The 22,266-nt window shown below is 35.6% G+C and overlaps 1 long non-coding RNA gene across 1 annotated transcript in view; it reads left to right on the top strand.

The window, feature by feature from the left end:
- Positions 1 to 22,266, top strand: part of Gm45942 — a 99,444-nt gene that overhangs the window by 24,922 nt on the left and 52,256 nt on the right. The window contains exon 3 of the long non-coding RNA XR_865224.1: positions 3,066 to 3,200. This is a non-coding gene — a long non-coding RNA (predicted gene, 45942). The remainder of the gene's footprint in view (positions 1 to 3,065; positions 3,201 to 22,266) is intronic.

Raw genomic sequence — 22,266 nt, 5'->3', positions numbered from 1 at the left:
GATTTTAACAGTCCTCTGCATGAAATACAGTTTAAATACTTTAATTTTGTAAAAATGTGATATTAATTGGCTAAGACTGCCAAGGCAATTATAATATCTGTGGGTGGTTTGAAGCTGATGCCGATCAGTGATGCTTCACCGAGTTTAATAAAATGATACTGTTTTATTTTGCCTGAATAAATTCTAAGCAAGTGAGCCATGTATATGCAGTGCAACTGCTTCCTCAAGAACTTACAGTTTTTATTCTGATCACCCAACATGAGCGCTAGAAGGATTTACATAGACTTTATCCACCTTCTCCAGTTTATTGATAATAAAATGACAGCCTGGAGATTTTGCCTAACTTGTCAAACATTTGCATAATGAGCTCCCAGTTTAGAGGGAGCCTTGAGATTATATCTGCAATTTCAAGGGTTTTACTGCTTCTAACACAAACAATGTCTTTGATTCCAAGAATATCATCTCTATACTTCATTACCAATTTTAACAATGGGGAAAATTGAGTCTGAATAATATTCTTTCTAGTCTCATTTGAAAATTAATTTATTCCTCAATACTCGACAGAATGTTAATGGGTGTTCCTGGCTTCATTCACTAAATACAAAGTTAAATTGTAGAATACTTTATAGGAGGATAATTTGAAAATTATGAGTTATATGTCAATTAAACATGGTATTTAACATTAATCAAATTTTTCATATAGGATTTAAATGTCTCTAATGTAGAAAAACTCAGTTTCACCAATATTCCAGGGTACTGTGTATTTTAAAGAATATGTAATAAAATTTAAAATATCTTTAGAATTTAACAGTGAACTTATTTTGTGCTGTTTTAGTGATAATATTACATTTAAATTATAAGAACTTAGTGCTGTTACATATATATATATATATATATATATATATATATATATATATATATATAGACAGTTCAAGCTTGATAGAGTAGAAGGAAGAGAGGGCTTTAGAAGGAACCATTGGCTTTAGAAAATGTCGTCAGAGACTGACTCAGAACCGAAGAAAATACCTCCCAACATCCATGGGAAATTTTTACCTAGGAAGATCCCTCAAGCATCATTCAAGTTCTAGAAACCTTATACATTACTGTTTGACTTTGCTTGTAGGTGAAAACAATAGCATGGACTCAGTAATGTTATATATTAATTTCTGGCTTTGGGATAAGTTATAAGAGCTGTCAAAACAAATGTAGCCTTATGAAGATTCATCATTATATTAGAGTAATCTAGCTAAATATCTTATTTTAATAACCCATAAAAATATTGCTTAATATTCCCAAGTCCTTAGAAATCCCACATGCTACATACAGCTCCTTGGTATTTTGAGAATTCAAAACACTTTTCTTTTTTTATCCTATAAATTTTACTAAGTTATAGTGTCAATAAAAAAAAGGAAAACAAAAATAATTGGGTTAATGTATCAGTGACAAAATTTGGCAAACTAATGTTTAGTGGTCAAATTTGTCGATAAACTGGTACAGATTTGTCTTTAAAATGATAGGCAGGTTTTACATGCAAAGGAGATATCTAAGAATTCTACTGTGTCTAATTGTGGGTTGTACTGCCTGAGCTTGACAATGGTGACTTGTGACAGGTTACTGGAAAACCTAACTGAAAAAAATTAGAGAAAACTCTATTAATTCAAATAATTTCATGTATGCATAGAAAGTGAGTGAACAAGGGCAGATAGAAAAGAGAATACTTATATTATAGCAACAAAATGTCATTCAAACCTCAACAACTACCTTGTTTGAGGCTGCCATTACATAAGCACAGCACACATGTATGCACATATGTGATCAGACACACACAAACACACACACACACACACACACACACACACACACACGCGCGCGTGTGCACGCACACACGCACACACTCACGATGCTGTTTTTTTTTTTTTCTAGTGGATTAAAAGAAATATTCTTTTCCAAAGCAAACCCTTACCAACTAAATGAGACTTACACATAAAGCAAAATCTCGACCTTTTTTTCCCCCTGAACCTTCTAAAGAATGGCAATGAAGTGGCTCCATATTTTCTAAATGGCCTTTTCAGAAAACATGCTGAATTACATGTAGTAAATAGTTTCTTCAGACTCCCACATGATTTACTGATGCGGGGGTTTTGGGGGGGAACTCATCAGCAAGTCATTTTAAAGCTATCATGCTGTGATTAACTGCTGTGCTACTTTGCCCCTCCAAATTCATGAAAAATGCAGACAGACTACCTATTCCACCCATTCTGTGAGCCTCAAGATGGATATTGTCAGGAGCGCTCATGCTGGGTTTATAGATTGCTTGAGCAGGGGGTGAGAACACCTGCTGATATTGTCAGAACAATCTAGGTTCTTCTAAGTGAATCTGTTAAAACTGTCAACATGCAATAGCCATTAGCTTTCAGTGTAAACAGAGATGGACTCTTGCTTTGAAGTAGCTAGAAATGGGAGCTGAAACCGTTTTCGGGAAGGGGAGCTTTTCTGTTTAGAAGCTTTGTTTTTCTTTTATTTTCAACATGCTACTTGTATCAGAAACTGGAAAAGAAATACTAATTTTAAAAAATAAATAAAAGTTTTCCTTGTCCCTGTTTCTGAAGTATATGGTGCCTCCACAATAAGGCTTAGTTTCCATGTCTGGGCATTGGCAACCAAGGCTGTATGCTTTGTGAGACTCTGATCTAGAAGTTATCTGAATTCTCCTTACTCATTGATTTGTCTTTATGATAAAAGGAAGGTACCATACAGGTTTCCAAGAGGGAATGCAACCAGGAGTCCTACCCAATCCCATCATTGACCATCATGGCATGATAGCTATAAAAGTAAACTAGTGGCATCCATAACTTAACAGTAATCAAGTTCTTTCCAATAGGACTTAAAATGGATTTAAGAAGAACTTTACTATATCTGGCACTGGAAACCTAGATTAACCTGCCCAGTGGTACTGAATTCATGGTTATTGCGGAGGAGGGGGGAAGGTGTGGGAGGGGTTGCGGTGTCAGTAACCAATCATATTTCAAACAAAAATCTATACATATTTGCTCTTATGTTCCCAGATAAAGATCGCCCTCAACCCTCATGAAGGAAACTTCCTTTGCAGTAGAAAAAGACCACTATAGAAAATACCAAGCAACCACAATGCAGTTATCAAGCCCAATCCTACCTGGCAAGGCTCAGGAAAGATTGCAGAGGTGAGCTGTGGGGGATGGGTGCAACACTAAAAACCAGACAATCAAGGACTTTGCTATGAGATTCTGTCTCTTAGTAACATCAGAAGCTATACTCATAAAATCCCAGCAACACAACTGCCCTAATGTGCACCGAACAAGGCAGATTCCAAAACTATGTCAAACTGCATCAGGAAAAGTCTATAAGGCCTAAATCCTACACAGATAACTCCACTGACTAAATAAAACTAGGAGTGGCCTTCCCCAAACACACACATGCACACACACACACAGAGACACACACACACACAGAGACACACTCACACATACACACAGAGGATCCTTTATCCAATGTCAAATATCCATCCCTGACACTAATCATACAAGTATCATAATATAAAGTCAGCAGGTCACATTGATGACTACCTATGTATATACAAATACATCTATCCATTCAATATCAATTGACTAAAATCTAGAGGCCAATAGTTTGGAGAAAGTTGTACACAGGAACTGGTACACAGGAGTAAATAAATAAAGGAAAGGAAAGGAAAGAAAATGTAATTAAATCATAATCTCAAAACAAACAAAAGATTTCTAAAAGTAATTGTTTTTTATAGATTGTCAAAATAACTGAAGAACTTATAGATATGTTTCTTTATTTATACTGCTTAGGCATCAATATTATATTATATAGAATTGTAAACAATTTGTGCTAACCTGTTTAATAGGAATAAATGCATTCTGAGTCCCATGAGGTCTAATAGAATCCTAGTAAATGAGGAGTAAAATATATAGTGGTGTTTCATAAAACAATTATGGCTATTGAAGCTATAGTCATTTTAACTTTTATAGACATATTCAATGATGGTTACACAATGATGAAATTACCTACTGACACATACTTCCTCATTATCAAATGAGATAGATTTGTCTGTGAGGATAGATGTTATATAAATTATCAAAATTAAAAAAAAACCTTAGTTTCTATATTAAATATTTTATAAAAGAACACAAAAATAGGTAAACTGGAAACAAATATTTGATTTTTATTAATTAATAAATAACTGTATAAGAACACAACATAAATACTGAGAAATAAGAGACTATCCCAAATATCCTAAACATAGAATGTTGTTCTAACCTGATATCTGGCATGGTTTAGCACACACAGACACACAGAGAAACACAGAAACAGACACAGACATAGACACAGACACACACACACACACACACACACACACACACACACACACACACACCAAGTTATTTCCTTCATGTAATTATGTAGATAAGATATGAACACAGAAATTTTGTTCTCCAAATACATGAATTTCCCTAGCAACTAACTCATGCTTACAAGTGAAGAAAAAAAAATTGAACTTTCATGGTTCCAGAAATATTTATGGAACTGGTTAAGGAAATCAATTCTATGGCTCTATTCAGCTCCACTTCTATGAACCAGGGCCTTGACTAAAGTGACAAGAAATACAAGTAAACAAGCAACAGTCCTGTTGGTGGTAACCAAGAGATGTTTAGTTGGACTTAAGCAAAATTCAACAGGAAAAAGCTCATGTCTGTTACATTAAGGTAGCAAGTTTGCAAGGCTTAGTAAGGTCATAGACCTTAAGAAAAGCATCTACTGTATGTGTACCCCCACCCCCAACCCACTGTCCATTACTGGAGATTCCCTTACAGTGCATTTCACCATAAGGTCACTGGTAGCATATTTTTCTCCTCTGCATTGCTCTATTTCTTCATTTGGGAATGATCTTTTAAGTTCCCATTATTGAGAGAACCTTTTATTTATTTACTTATTTATTTATTTTGAGATCTGTATATTGTCTGAATATTGAGAGAACCATTTATTTATTTATTTATTTATTTATTTATTTATTTATTATTTATTTTGAGATCTGTATATTGTCTGAATATAACCTAATCTTAGATTTGTAGCTGACCAAGACTTTTCTCATGTCATTGGTTAACATGTCTGACTTTTATGTCAGCACTGTACTGTTTTTACTGTTATATATCTTGATAAATGGAATGGCAATCCTTTCAATGTTGTTCGTTCTACTCTGGATTTTTTAAATTATTGATGGTCTTTTGTGGTTCCGTATGAATTTTGGAATCGTTTTCTTTTTGTTTCTGTGAAGAATGATATTGTATTAAAATGACTGCTAATGACAAATTGCTATACTCAAAGATCAATGCCTTGATTAAGCTACATCATAGAAGTTCCTTCTTTCCATGAATAGAAATTAACACAAAGGTCCATAGACCAAAAATGTACAAAGAATAAGAGACTTTGAAGCACTGCTTCATCAAACACCTACCCTCATGACACCTTGTCTATGCAGAAGAAGAGTTGGAAAAACTGTAAGAACCAAAGGTGATAAATGACACCAACAAAATAATGTCATCCAGGCACAGCAGGACTGATGTGGATATAAACAGACAGAGACTAGAGTAGCATGAACAAATCTTGTATATGTTTTAGAGTGATGAGATCTCTGAGCATTGATATGGGAAAATGGACATCGGTTATCACTATTAAAAAAGAAACTATGTGCAACTGATTCCTGCTGGGAAAATAAAAGCAGTTTTCGCTAATGTAGTTTAACTAGATATAAAAAGCCACACAAAAGAGACTCCATACTTCTCTTAAGGATGTTTGTTGCCCTGATTTTGTTTAGGGGAAAAAACAAAACAAAAACAACCTTTCTTGAACCTTTCTTTATCAATTTTTGATTTTCATTTCTTTGTGTATATGTGTGTGTGTGTGTGTGTGTGTGTGTGTGTGTGTTTCTTTGGGTTGTGATTGCATTGCATATCTAAATAGCTTTAATTCAAGTGGTCATTGCTGCTACCAATCTATTACTATGAGATAGCTTTGAATTTTCTGATATTTTTTCCCATCTTTCCCTTCAGTGGTTAAAACTCACTGTGAAGATTTTTCTCCAACTTGATTATGCAAATTCTTAGATATTTCATTTTACCTGAGGTTATCGTGAATGGGAAATAATACAAAATAGGCATAATTTGGTGTATAAATAAGCATATACTGTTTAAATACAATTTCCCATCTGTATTGACAATGGTCTCTTGAAGAGCAGAACCCCATCTAAGATAACACCCAACAAAAAAGATGAGAAACATTCTTTTCACTTGTTCATCATGATTGTTCAAGAGACTTCTAAAGTATTTCATACTCTTGCTTTTGCCTTTGGCTACCCCATGGAATAGGGAAAGTAATTACCTATGGTAAATACAATGCCCTTAAGACAAAAGTCACACAATATCCTGAACTGGAACTGATTTTAAATTTGCTTCCCGAGGACTATCTTCCATAGTATCAAATGTCATCATTCAAGATTCTAACAAGGGAAGTGGCAAGGAGTCTTATGCAGCTATGATGTATCTGACCAGCATGGCACAATAAATCCAATCTTGGCTAAGCAACATCTGTCTAATTAGACTTATGTCATTCTCAAAAACTGAGAAGAGATACCTGGCACTGGAAACCTAACTAACTACACAGCATCAGTGAAGTCACAGTGTTTGAAAGAAAAACTAAAATCATTAGCAAAATCTCAAACAGTAGTCTAAGTATTTGCCCTAATGTGTACATATTTGTACTCCTCAGCACTCATGAAGGAACTATTTCATTTAACAGGATACCACAGTGAATCAAAATTCAGTTTTGTTCATTACAGTGTGAAGGGATATATCTGCAATACAATGTCTCCATCTATGTCTCAGAGATCATTGCAGAAGAGGAGATGGAAAAGTTGTAAAAGCCAGAGGATTGGAGAGTCGGTGTCTCCTAAAAATTTTAGATTCTCCACTCATGAAGTTTCAGCAACATAATGTCCAAACCTGAGCTGAAAAAGGACAACAACAATGAAAAGGCTACCATGGACAGGGAAAAGCCCTAGTGGCCTCAGCCCTATACAATGAACTCCACCCAACAAACGGATGCTGCAAACTGAAGAAATAGTGTCCCATAGGTTGTCTCAGACCAAATGGTCACCCCTATAATCATGAATACAGGTAATTTTACACAAACTTAACAGGATACACACACACACACAAGAATATATATTCCTATGTACATAATTAGATATATATGCATATATATTCATACATGTAGATGTTGTTTTGTTTATTTTATATGCATGTGCAATATATACATAGATTTTCATATATGCAATATATAGAAATGTATTTTCAACATATATTGCATATATATATATATAATAAACAGAACACACGCATTTGAATATATATATGCAATTATGTAAAAGGATGTCAAAATTTGAAAAAGCAAGGAAGGAAAGTGGATATATGAGAGAATTTGGATGGTGGAAAAGGATGGGGAAAATTATGTAATTATATTTTAATCTCAAGAAATTAAAGAATTATATTTTTTAATGTAACAGTGAAAACAAACCTAAAATGAGAGCAATAAAGTGTAGACATAAGGTAGCAGTCTTGGTTCTGAGATGACACAGGAGTTAAGAGCACATGCTCTTTGCTTATGCAGTATACATAATATTGCTTCCTCATACAATAATCTGCAATTCCAGTTACTCGCTTTCTGTTGCCCACTTATGGCCTCTGCAGGTGTCTGCACACACAACTCTCTCTCTCCCTCTCCCTCTCCCTCTCCCCACTCTGTCTCTGTCTCTGTCTCTCTCTCTCACATGAACACACTCACACACATGTACTTGTGCACATGCTGAAAAGAAGTTTTGAACATATTCAAGACTCTTAATGTATGTGCACTATAAGATTTACCAACCTAATATTTGAATGAAAGAGTACAAACAAATCTCAAGTCAACAAAGTTGCATCTCTTATGAAAAGGAATGCTCCATCAGTAGGGCACATGCTGACAGATATCAAGCAGATATGTATGTTGCTAATGGAAACAAGGATGACTACTTGAAATAACCTCAGGTAGGAAAGTCAAAGGTTTCTTAATTTCTGGTGGGCAATTCAATGGTACTTGAGACACTTTCTTTTTGATCTGTTCAAATACTTACTGGACAAATGAGGTCATTTATCCAATGTTTCTCTTAAGCCTCAATCTGAGCCCAATAGCAATGGCCCTTATTTCTAGCTCCTGGACACCTAAAGGATGTAATTTTTTTGAGGAAATTTCTGTTTAAACTTTCAGTGTCACTTTTCTTTTTTACACCAATTAACTACTAAAAGCAAAGGATATATTTTTTAATGTTTGTATGGAAAATGTGGTTATGAAATTTCAAATAATTTACATTTACTTACTGCAACATTTGGGGAATTTCACTTGTCCTTAAGTGAGAATGTGTTATCCCTATGTTCATCATTATCCCAACGTGCACAATTTAATAAGTAGGAAAGTAATCCACGGATAATAATATTCTTAATCTTAAAATCCCTAACAGGTCATAAGTATTTTAAATTGTTGGCTTTCTTATGAGAAAAGGCTTAAGTTCTCAGGGTTGGTAATAATTGGGAGAGATAGCTGTGATAAGTAGACTCTGTCAGAGGATGTTTATTTAAAATATTGTTAGGTAGAGTATAATTTTAAGTATAGTTGATTTAGATAACCCTGTACATTTCACATTAATTTTCTACTAAATTGTTTTAAAAATAACAATTTTATTAATATAAAAAAGAACAATACATTTCAAGTAGTACTGATTACAGATATGTAGTAATTGTAAATATTATGTCAAAGTATAGTACAAATTAATATGTGTATTAGTTATATGAAATTTTATGAAGAAAAATTTGGAAGAAGAAACTTTATACCATATTTAAGTGAATGTTTGTTTGTTTAATATTAAACCTGTAAAATAGTGAAAATCAATATTTTTCATACATCATTAGTTATAATTAGCACTGTGGCAATATTAAGTTACTCCCTTAAAATATTTAATATTTTGATGTATAGTATTTCTTATATATAAATTAATATTAACCACAATGTCAAAAATTATTTCTTCACAAAAACTAGTGTGCACACATTTTTTGCTTAGAAACTAATTTATGAACACAATACCAAATAAATCATATATGTGTCTTGAAATGTGGCATTCTCCAGATTAATTAGCTATTTTTAAAGAATATGGCAGCAATGCACAAAAACTGAGAGTTCTCTATCTTAATCACATGGTAAGGTTTCAAAGCACTTATTCATAATCAGGATAAAGCAGGCTAGTTCTGACTGAATGTCTGATTATGAACTATGTTTAACTTCTATCATTTTGACTTTTGCATAAAAATGTAGTCTTGATTAAGTTACCAGTTTTCAATGATTGACTTTACAAGAGGGTGTTACCCCCAAATTGAATTTTGTTCTTAATACCAAGGAAATCATCACTGGAATCTTTTGCAGGAGTGTGTTTAGAACTGTAAGAAATCCTCAATAGAGCCTCCAGAGCAGCTAAACTGTATTGCTTTCCCAAGTAATGTGTATAAGCTGATGTGGCACTTATGACATGCGGATTTGATTCACATGGTAGATCATGGACACTTTAATAAAGATGCATTTGCATGCCATTCATACTTCAAATTTTTAAATTTATTGGGATAATCCTCATATATTCTTATAATTCTGTAATCCTACTTCATTTGTGGTCTATATGTGTGTTATCTTTGGTTTTTCTTTAGGCAATATTATATTAGGTCATCATTTTTTCTTATGACAGGCTTTAAGGATGAATTCTATATTTTAGTTCTCATAATTAAATATATACATATATGTATATACATATATATGCATATATATAAATATATATGCATAGTGTGTGTGTGTGTGTGTGTGTGTGTGTGTGTGTGCGCGCGCGCGCGCAGGAAAATTTGTGCCATGGCCTCTAGACCAAAGGACAACTCTCAATAGTTGGTTAATTTGGCTAGCATATCTAAATTAAAAATAAATCTATTAGATTCAATTAATAAAATTGTTTTTTTTCAACTACTCTCTCTTCTGTGCTTTTTTATTTTGAAAGTTCTACACATTCAGAATTATATTATGACCTTTCTTTCACAAATTTCCATGTAAATTTTCTTCTAGGAAAATTCTACTACCGTAATTTAATAAGCAATTTGTGAAAAATTGAATTTTCCCTGTCTTTTGAAACATAATTTTGAATAGCATAGATGCTTATATTGTTGGGCTCTCTCTTATACATGTTCCATACATTCCTGCATTTATTCTTATGTGCATGGCATCCAAGGATATGTGTGATATAATTTTCAATGTGTTTTTTATTGGTAAGATTTCTTTTTATTTCCTAGTTTTCTTTAAAAGACATATTCTTTATCTTTGATTTCCTGCCATTTAAATGTGGTATATACCTTAGTGTAGATATTTGACTGTGTTGACTCTTTCTGACATATTTCTCTCTTCTGACTTCTGCAAACTAATTTCCTACAGTGTCATTACTCTTTTATTCCAAACACTTATTTTTATTCTCCCATTTGGGCAGCCCATTCTGCCCTCCTTGAACATTTGGGCACATTTTACAGGTATACCATGGATCTTGAGAATTCTATCCTGTACTCGTGGCTTTCTATTTGCTCATCATTTTGGAAGTTCTTTATCCTATCAGAACACTTTCACTTGCTTTTCTCAAGGGATTTGGTGGACTGGCTAACCACCAGGAGATTCTTTGACTTAAGCTGAAGTTTGTCTTACTCTTGGCACTTGATTTCAGTTAGCTCGCTGCTTTGTCATGTCTTCTTACATTGGTCACCAGGTGGATCATACTACAGACTCTCCCTATTAAAACTCTCAGATTCAATTGGACACACCTGACTATGCAAAGTAATATTGCCAGGAAACCCTCTAAATTTACCAGGGTTCAGATTCCTGCTGTATGTCTTCTAAATGTTTTGTTTTGTCCATCAGCATAGTGTTGAGGTTTTTCCTCTTTTGTTCTTACATTTTGTTTTGTTTTGTTTTGTTTTGTTTTGTTTTGTTTTGTTTCGAAGTCAATAGGGTATCCACTCTGGATAAAACAGATTAACAAGCAGTTGTCAATGTACTGGTAGAATTGCGTGGTCATTGTATACTCTGCTATTAAGCCTTAGTCAACTAATAGACCTGGTCCTGGATAGCTGGAGCTTCACCAATTGTAGACTCTCCCAGCCTTGATGCAGGCTGATTCAGACTTTGACCTTGCTGCCACTGAGAATGAGACCACCTGGGCTGTTGTGCTCTTCTCCAAGACACTGCTAGCTGCTGAGAGGCTCTTGAGCTATTCAGCAGATCGGTATCTAGCAGATCCGCCTACAGGCTGGCAACAGGCGCCAAGAATGGATTGGTGAAGGAATGAGCCTCCCCCCTTTATAAGCACAGACTCTTAGTAAACTTTGGGGGCCTTGAACAGAAATGTGTCTTGGCCTCCATTATTTCTCTTGTCGTTCTCTCCCATATAGCTCCGGCCTCCCACTCAGGAACCCAGTTAGTGTGGCCACAGGCGGCCTACAACCAATGCTTCATTACCTCATGTACCTTTCCTTTAAATACAGCCATGAGATAGCAAAATCACCCTTGACAAGTCCAGTGATGGATAAATGTGATTAATCTGCATATTTCCTCGCTTATCATCTGGGCTGCGTGTCTTTCTCACTGCTGGGGTGCCTGGAGCACTTCAGGAGCAGGAATACCACTCAGGGGAGGCAGGAAACAGTTCATTATGAGTGGATGCTCAATCCCTGTTATCCTCCATGGGAAAGTCTGGGAAGATTGCTGTGGTTACCAGTCTCCTATGTACCCAGATGTCACTGGCATACTGCTGGAATTTAGAAGCTAAGTCCTTGGTAGACCATTCCCCTCAGGGTGCCCAAGCACCATGCACAAGGAAAAAGAGGAGCCCAGGTAGGTAGCAAAACCTTTGATACCCCAGGAGTGATGAGCATTTGGTGGATTGGGAGGCAGAGGAGTTCTTTCTCCCTGAGATTTAGGTACTGTTGTCCTTGATGAAGAGGCCCTTGCTTGTCCAAACTGCTTTATTTGATTTCAAATATGAAGACATACATATCTTGCTCAGGGTGAACGAGGGATTAAATGCCTTTTGCAAGGAGGAATGCTAGGAAAGTAAAGCTCAATAACTAAACATTCAGGGCTTACCTAGAGAGGACATTAACCTGGAGAATCCCAGGGTTTTATGCTACTTGACTTTACTCAGGTAGAGCGTAGGATGGGGGCTTAGAATTTCAGGAACAAGGTCAGAGAAGGAGGAAACATGCTAACAAGGAAGTAGAGAGCTTTGTGTGGAGCTCAGAGGCATCCTGTCATGGTGGACTTCAACATTAGTTAGCAGAGTTTCTCTACATTTATCCTTTCATTTATCATTTAAATATAGAATAGAATGAACTAATAAAAAGAACAGGTCACCAATCCCAATAATAAAGAAGATATTATAAGAGACACATAAGGCATTGTAACTTGAAATAAGAATGCAACATTTTTACTGATTTATATACCATAAAAATGGCTGTATGAATAAGACCTGAGTCATGTCAATATCAATAGACACATTAATGCAAAAGGGGGAAAATCTTATGGGGATCCATAAATAAAGAGTTCTAAGCAACTAATAATTTCAGAAAGAAAGAGAATTAGTCTTTCTTTGAAGAACTTTCAAAATGATTAGGAAATGTAAAATGGTAACCCCTGAAACCATATGACTAAAACAACAAAAATAGATGCAGCAGCATAAATACACATGCACAAAATGGAAGAGAAAAGGCTATCAATTTCTGAGTTGGTGAGGACATGGAAGGAACTGGAGGGTGGAGCTATGGGAGGAACTCAAGTAAGAAACTGGAAGAAAAAAGCAATGCAAATATATTTTAAATAAATATATCAATGGACTTTAAAAATTAAATCCACTTCTTTCCAAATGGGGCATATTTATATGTAAAAGGACAGTTTTGTAGACATTGCCCTGTAAAGATTTCCAACATGTCATTTTAGTAGGATAGTAGGAGAAACTATGGGAATACACTTGTGTATTTGTAGAACAAGTTTGTTATGTTCTTATGAAAATTCCCTGTGTGTAGGCACAGATTTTTTTGCAGCCTAACTTTAATAAAAGTTCAACTTCTCCTCTAGCCCACCACCCAACAGAGGTAGCAGAGTTATTAGGATATGGGCCAAGTGGACCTGTTCAGCAATAGCTCTTTAGTGGGGAGCTCGATCTTCTTGGGCAGCAGTTCAGTTCAGTAGCAAACACAAAACACAACTTAGCAGTCCTCTAGGCAGGCCGATCCCAGGCATGAAGCTGCAGCTACAGCCCAGTCCTTTCACCAAGCAGACACTAGGGAGCTGTAGTTCAATCCTGAAGAAAACTTGAGGCTTGTCAAACAACCTGAGGCAAAGCTGCAGAAGCAGCAATCTGCCACAGGAACCTTACAAGCAGTTCTTGGTCAAGTTTATCTCAATGGTAGCTTTATCATTCATTGACAATGAATAATACTTCACAATACTATGTTAAGTGAAACAATACATGAGTGTCTTTAGGGAAGAATACTATGGAAGAGCAAAGCAAACCAAAGCTCAGTGCCCCTCCCACTGTCTGTGGGATTATCTGTATACTCCATTATAAGTCCTTTCACTTGTCTGCTCTATCCAAACATCACTTGTGTCTGCTTCAGGAAAAGAGTCTTTCATGTGGCTGTTTTAGCAAGAAATCCTTTCACTGGTGTGCCCCAGCAAAACATTATTTGGCATAACAAACTCTCCTCAAGAACTAGAAGTTTCCACTTCACCCATGTCCTTGTGAGGTCTTATTGCTATAACAACCACAAACAGGAAAACAAAACGCTCAGATATGCCTTTTCTTACAAATCTCAAAGCCAGAAATCTAAGCTCAGGGTACCAGGTTGCCCTTGGAGCTTTTTGTTGTAAACATTCATGATTTGTTTCTGTCTTTCATTATTCTCACTAAGAGGGAGTTTCATATCATGAGTATCCATAATTTTTCAAAAAGTAAGTGTGCATCAAATTAAATTGACATAAAAGCCCATCTCAAAACTTCAAATCATTCATTGTTTTATTAGCTTAGTTTTTCCCCAAAATTAATTAGTTGAAGGGATCTATGTTTTAAAATTATAATTTAATATTTTGAGATTATAATTACATATTTTCTCTTACCTTTTCTCACTTCAAATTTATTTCACATACCTAGCCCAGTTCTCTTTCATGTTCATGGCTCCTCCCCTCCTCCTCCTCTCCCTTCCCATTCCCATCCTGCTCCTGCTCCTGCTCCTGCTTCTGCTCCTGCTCCTGCTCCTGCTCCTGCTCCTCCTCCTCCTCCTGCTCCTGCTCCTCCTCCTGCTCCTTCTCCTCCTGCTCCTCCTCCTGCTCCTCCTCTTCCTGCTCCTCCTCCTCCTCCTCCTGCTCCTCCTGCTCCTCCTCCTCCTGCTCCTGCTTCTGCTCCTGCTCCTGCTCCTCCTCCTGCTCCTCCTCCTCCTCCTGCTCCTCCTCCTGCTCCTCCTCCTCCTCCTACTCTTCCTCCTCCTGCTCCTGCTCCTCATGCTCCTCCTCCTCCTCCTCCTGCTCCTGCTCCTCCTCCTGATCCTCCTCCTCCTGATCCTCCTCCTGCTCCTCGTCCTCCTGCTCCTCCTCCTCCTGCTCCTGCTCCTGCTCCTGTTCCTCCTCCTCCTGCTCCTGCTCCTCCTCCTCCTGCTCCTGCTCCTGCTCCTGCTCCTGTTCCTCCTCCTCCTGCTCCTGCTCCTCCTCCTCCTCCTGCTCCTGCTCCTCCTCCTCCTGCTCCTGCTCCTCCTGCTCCTGCTCCTGCTCCTCCTCCTGCTCCTCCTGCTCCTCCTGCTCCTCCTCCTGCTCCTGCTCCTGCTCCTCCTCCTGTTCCTCCTCCTCCTGCTCCTCCTCCTGCTCCTCCTGCTCCTCCTGCTCCTCCTCCTGCTCCTCCTCCTGCTCCTCTTGCTCCTCCTCCTCCTGCTCCTGCTCCTCCTCCTGCTCCTCCTCCTGCTCCTGCTCCTCCTGCTCCTCCTGCTCCTGCTCCTCCTCTCTCCTGCTCCTCCTCCTGCTCCTGCTCCTCCTCCTCCTGCTCCTCCTCCTCCTGCTCCTCCTCCTGCTCCTGCTCCTCCTGCTCCTCCTCCTCCTCCTGCTCCTCCTCCTCCTCCTTTTTGTATAATGTATTCCCAAGTGGTATGTGATGTATGTATTCGTAAGTATATAATGAGTGGCAGAAAAAAATTCTCATTCTTTTTTTTCCCCTCCTAACTTCATTCTTCTCCCTTAAGAACACTGATTCCCGTAGCTTACACTCCCAACTTTATTGTCACATTTAGCTTTAGTTGTTTCCATACAGACTTATCTTTAAAAACACTCCCTTGAGCCCTTAAAGTTCAATCACATCAACTTGGTGGTGGTATGGGAGAGTGCAGTAGGTAATAGAATCATGTTTCCAGGAGAATACTATGCAGAATAAGGAGATCAAAATGCAGAGGGATGTTTCTTATCACCGTTCAACACATACAAAAGAGCATAGCCTATGTGTAAAGTAAATTAGAGACTATGGAAAATCACTCCATATTAAATATGGCCTTCACTGTAAAATTTTAATATTTCAGAACATACTCAGTTCAATAACTTATCTCCATTTATATTACAAGTATATATCAGCATAATTATAACTTATGGAAAATCAACCACAGGAAATTTATACACAGGAAGCAACAACTGGTTTAACAGATGATTCTGAAGTTAGAAAGCAAACCACAGTATTGACTTAGCAAGTGGGAAATTGATGCATAACAATACAAGTGTGTTATTGAAAATAAAAGGATGTTATGAAGTTTAAGTTAATTAAACTCAAAGAGAAAACAACTGAAAACACTAAGGATATGATCAATGATGTTCCTTAAAGAATGGCTGAGTTTGCACTTACTAAAGATTCATTTACGAACAAAATTCAATAGACCAAGTAACTATACTAATCGTAGGTCAATGGGATTTATAGAAAACCAGTTATAAAAGTCAAGAGAAGACTAAGAGGATTTAGGAGAGTGAATATAACATATTTTCATTGAAATAAAATGTCTAATTGTATATCATTTTAAAATGGAGTGGTGTAGTAATAGATGATCAAAATAACATAGTTTATTTGAAAAAAATCTATAGTGCATTTTTTGAAGCAATGTCAGATGATCAATTCACAAAATACAACATGACATTCTTAGAGTGTTTTAATATTAGTAAACCACATGTACTATAATTAGATTCCAGACCCAAGAAATTTGTTCAAGAGTAAAGGCTTTCCTCGGGATTCTGATGGCTTCTGTCCTGAAGGACAGGATTTTGGTAGCTTTGGGGATGTTGTGGGGATATAAAATGGTACATGACAGAGCAAAGCATCCACATCTTGAGAACAGAAAATAAACTTGGGGATCACTAGCCTCCTTTCAGGTCACATAGACAAAAAGGAAGGAACATTCACACAGCCCCACATCTTAAAACCTCTTGTCATCACCATATATTTCTTCTTTGATGCCAAACTTGGTGACAGAATGTTCAATGGGGGAGTGGGTGGGTCTTTGAGGAACATTTAGTACTCATTCCATAGCTGTTAGTGGTTTTGCAAAAAGGTAAACTAATAAAAATAGCGCACCTAATATGGGACAACATACTCGAATATAAAGTGAACCTGATTCCCTGTAAGATTCAGGCCTGCTATTTTATTTTAATGATATTAGGGCCCTGCACATAAACTGATAGTCCTTAATATTTCACCCTAACTTGCCCACTGTCTTTCTCTCATATATGGAAATACTAGAGACTATTTTATCCCAAGGTAATCCTGACTCTAATATTATATTAATATTATAATATTTCAGGCTGTAAGCACTAAAATGTCATCTGATAAATTTTGTGGTTAAGTATAATTTGCCATATTTTAATCTATTCAATTGCAATGAGTAATTTTGGTACTTCATTTCAAGTCTTTAAAAAGTGGATTTTTCATAATGGATGTCTTAAGGAGTTATCTTACATCATAATTCGAAATTAATATATCTTATTCATTGCTTAATCAAATGGATCTTAAATTGATAGAATAAGTCTTTGGACCTCAGTTTGGGTATAATCACATATATTTTATTTACACATTACTTTCACACACTCTGTATAACATTAAGCACATAGAAAAGAGAGAAGCTCATAGACAAAGAAAGCAGCTCAAAGGAATTTTGAGTTTGTAGGTTTTTAAAGAGACAGAGGAAAGGCATTAAAAGTGTATCTTTCTTGAATTACACAGAAAACATTTCAGACACTTGAAGTATCTCTAGGCAAGGTCATGCTCATTCTTTTCTACACTGACCCTTGTACATACTTTAAAAATGCATATACACATATGTGTATTGCCTCCATAATTATTCTCAGTGGACACCCATAATATTGAAATGGAATGTGTGTGTATGACAGTCAAAACTTCTGATTCTACTTTTGCCAATTGATGAAGAAATCAAGTGCTATGTTATGAACTTTGGAACTCTTGATATTGTGATCAAGTTCTGCTTGCAAACTACGTGAGGTTGGTTCACTAGTGATGTTTCTATTAACCAAATTTATCTTGACAATAAAAATCAATTGCAATCACTATATGTTATATTGTTGACTAGTCAGCATATATGCCATGTCTTTGAAATAACAGAATTAACTGAGTTGAGTCAAAGAACATATTAATTTTCTAAAAAGAGACTTCCACCCCTGTCTGTCACTTGCATATTTAAAATTTCTCCACACTGTGATGTAGGTTCATGACCTTTTCGAGAAACTTCAGAACTAAAAGGCTCTCTTCAAATATTTGAAATCTTGTAAGTATCTTTTGGAAAAGTAGTTGTGAGGTTGTTTGTAGCCAATGCCTTCTGTTCAGTCATAGTACCACATAGCTATCTGATAATTTAAACAACAGAATGTGAGAGTATAGATTGTGCAATGAATCTATAAATTCCCCTGCAGGATTATTGGTACTGGCTGAGAGCAATTAGCTTTAAAATATTAGAGAGCACACTAAAGGTTATGTTCCTATGGCATGCTACCTTTCCTGAAATTCTTTTTGCATACAAACTCAAATCATGGAATTAGGTAAAATTAACTACTACCTGTAATTTGTGGAACAAAATAAAACTATTATCAGTGAAAACTAAAATAAATATCGGTGCTCCATCACTAACAATGTATACATGTTTTTTAAAACAATGCACACACACCTTCACAATTTTGCAGCAAATTTTTTACATAATTTTGACAAGATATTTGCCATTATGAGACAGGGGAAGTAAAAGTTCCTCTGTGTATCTAACTATCTGCCAGTAAATTTTGTTATCTGTTTTCCAACTAATTTGTCAGAGATTTAGGGTTTGAGTTTCAGATTGAAACCAGCGTCTGATGCTTGCAATTTATGTTCATAGTGAACGAGATAGCTTTCCCTTACCACCTATAATTTAATACCAGTAATAACAGCTTCCAGAACCATTACTTATATAGTAACAATGTTAACATACTATATTATCTCAATTAAGTATTGCAATGGGTAGCATATTTAATTGTTGATTGCATTCTGCATTGTAAATATTAGAGTTCAATTTCAATCAAATGTGCATGGGTGATCCACAAAACAAATTGAATTCAGAGTCTCTCCATGTGCCTGACTTTTATTCTTCACTACCTTACAATCTTTTTCATTCTCTTTTATCTTTAGCTCTATAGAGGAACAAAAAGCAGATTAAGCTTCTGCAGATATCACCTGGATGTTCAAGTCCATTTCAGTTCAGCATTTTCTTAGATGTCCCAAGTCCCTGGGAGATTAGGACTGAAAGAAATTTTAAACTCTAAAAAGCAGAGAAGGTCTCTTACATGGGCCACATAATTTAGTTACACTTGCCAGTGGATGAATGAGCACCGTTTTTCTTTATAGACAGTGTTTCCAAAGGAGTAACTAGAGTCTTAGCTGCCGTGTTGCATTTAAATAATTAGAATAATAAAACAGAGTAAGCACGAGTCAGCATTCACCTTCATAGGCACTTCTACTATCTGAGAACTATTTTACTTGAATTGAGGAGTCCCATTATTATCGATTCCCTCACATTCTAAAATCAATAACTGTTAACCATGTGGTGGTGGTTGCCCATGCATTTAATCCCAACACTTGGAGGCAAAAGCAGATAGATCTCTGATTTTAGGGCCAGCCTTGTCTACAGAATGAGTTCCAGGACAGCCAGGGAAACACATAGAAATCTGTCTCTAAAATAGATAGATAGATAGATAGATAGATAGATAGATAGATAGATAGATAGATAGATAGATAGATATAGGGGTGGGTGGGTGGATGGATGGATGGATGGATAGATAGATAGATAGATAGATAGATAGATAGATAGATAGATAGATAGATAGCTGTAGATAAACTTGGAGCATTTTAACTGCTGTAATAAGTTTTGAGAATGTAATATATTCTCAAAGTAAGTTCATGTAATGTTCACTGTGGTCTGAAACAGACATGAAAATTATCCTTGATTTTATGTAATTAAATTGCTGATTTTTAAAAATAGAAATAAGTTTCTATTCACCTCCAAACAATAATTTATATGGTTTTATGTTTTATATTGGTATTTTAACAGATTTAGATTACTTGAACATGTTACACAGAGTAAATGTATAATTTCCAATGTACAAAACGGAAATGAAGATGGGATCTTATTAACCTCGGGAAAAATAAAATAAAAGAGTTATATTTCAGTCAGTTGTGCAAACCAGAGAAAGGCCAATGGGTCAGGAACTTATGTTGAAAGAGACCTTGTATTAAAGAAATATTTATTTAGCAATAAGTAAATTCATTTCTAAACTCAGGGCTACTTGGTATTCACATCTAGCAGACAAAACAATTTAAGTGTATAAAAAAACACTATAATGCACAACACAGTACCAAACACTAAAATAGATAAAAATAGAAATGATCTCAAATGACAGAGAAGAAAATGTGCTTTGCTGTATGTTTGTGAGAAAGACAGATTCCTTAGAATTAATTTTCATCAATAATAAAAATAATAATAATAATAGTAGTAATGAGAACAAGAAATACAATGAAAACTTCATCTAAAATGACTTTTCTCTGTGATTCTTTCATATTCTTTTTTAAAATTTTTTGATGAGTGGTTTTTTAAACAAGTCCATGACAGCCAAGATGTTATTATACCCTAATACCTAGTTCTTAGACTCATGCTATTCCTGAGTAAGCTTCTAGGATGCTAGGATTGAGGACATGTGCCAAAAGAATGAATGATTGTCATGTCTTTTAAATACAAATAAATAAAAAATAGCTCCTATATTTTATATTAAGAATGAAATATGTATATGTATTTACTAAGAATATATATATATATATATATATATATATATATATATATATATATATATAATTTCTTTGCCTCTCTGTGTTCTTTAATACACAGATTTTTTTCATTTTCAATTAAAATCCAGTTTAATCAAAATATTTTCTATTTCTTCTTTCTCTTGAGTATACCAATATGGCATATTTCAGCATAGAGATAAGGTGAATCACTATTCAGGTTTTTTTCCAGGTATTATTAATTAATTAATTAATTAATTTATTTATTTATTTATTTTTTACAGTCCAGATTTTATCCTCCTCCTGGCTTACCCTCTGTTCCACATCATAACTTCTCCCACCATCTCTACTAAGGATGTCTCTAATCCTACCACCACCACCTCAGAAATCTGGAAATAGTTTTACCTGAAAACCTAGCTATACCAATCTTGGGAATATACCCAAAAGATGCCCCATTATACCACAGGGACACGTGCTCCACTATGTTCATTGCAGCTTTGTTTGTGATAGGCAGAAGTTAGAAACAACCCAGATGTACCACAACAGAAAAGTGGATACAGAAAATATGTTTCAGTTACACAATGGGACATTACTCAGCTCTTAAGAATGAGGACATTCTGAGTTTTTCAGGCAAATGGAGGAAACCCCAACATTGTTCAGTTTTCAAGTCTAAAAATTTTTAAATAATTTGTTTCATCTGGAAAATGAAAAACAAGTACTGATTTTTCATGAAGTATATAAGGCAAAGTCTTTTTTTTTTGTCTTTTTATGAGATATTTTCTTCATTTACATTTCATATGTTATCACCTTTCCTGGTTTCCCCTCTGAATACCCCCTATCTTCTCTCCCTCCCTCTGTTCACCAACCCACCCACTCCTGCTTCCTGGTTCTGGCATTCCCCTACACTGGGGCATAGAGCTTTCACAGGTCCAAGGGCCTCTCCTCCTACCACAGGGTACCCTGGCTACCCCAACAAACTAGAAAAGGCAATGTCTTACTTTCAAAATTCAAGAGTGCCAAATGAAATGTCTAACAGTAGTACATGTGGATAAGCACACCTGACACATGATCATTACAGTATTTGCCAAGTCCTTGGACTTTTGATATGAATACTATAATCATTAATCTTTACTAAAGCACAATCACTTGTTTTAACAGCTGAACAAAAGAAGAATGGTTAAAAGGCTACACAACTTGCTTCAGTAGCCCTACTAGCAAAACAATTTAAAGTTTACAAACCTAAAAATGTGAGTACATCTAACCACACGCATAAAATATGTTAGATAAAAGTACAATTTTCTTTATGTTTAAAAACACAATAATATAAATAAACAAATGTAAAAAATGTTGTACAAAAAGAATAGTTATATAGTAGCATTTCTGTGAGCCTTGTTACTTTACTTTTTGATGCAGAAAAAAGTGAACAACAAAAGAAAAATTTTAACATCATTTAAAAATACCAACATCCAAAAATTATGGGTATGTTTCTGCAATGAATGAGAAACCACTCCATTAAGAGAGCATTTTAGAAAACTAACTTGAATGGTCAGTGTACTATAACTCGAATCAGATGGAATAAATTCTTAGTTTATTAACCCTCTTTTTAAATTTTTTTATTGGAACTTTTATTGATTTACATTTCAACTGTTATCCCTTTCTCTGTTTCACCTCCACAAATCCCCCATCCTATGCCTCCTCCCCCTGCTTCTTTGAGGGTG

This window comes from Mus musculus, chromosome 1 (genome assembly GCF_000001635.26).
Source record: "Mus musculus strain C57BL/6J chromosome 1, GRCm38.p6 C57BL/6J".
NCBI classification, from domain to species: domain Eukaryota; kingdom Metazoa; phylum Chordata; class Mammalia; order Rodentia; family Muridae; genus Mus; species Mus musculus.
This window is presented reverse-complemented; position numbering and strand designations above follow the sequence as displayed.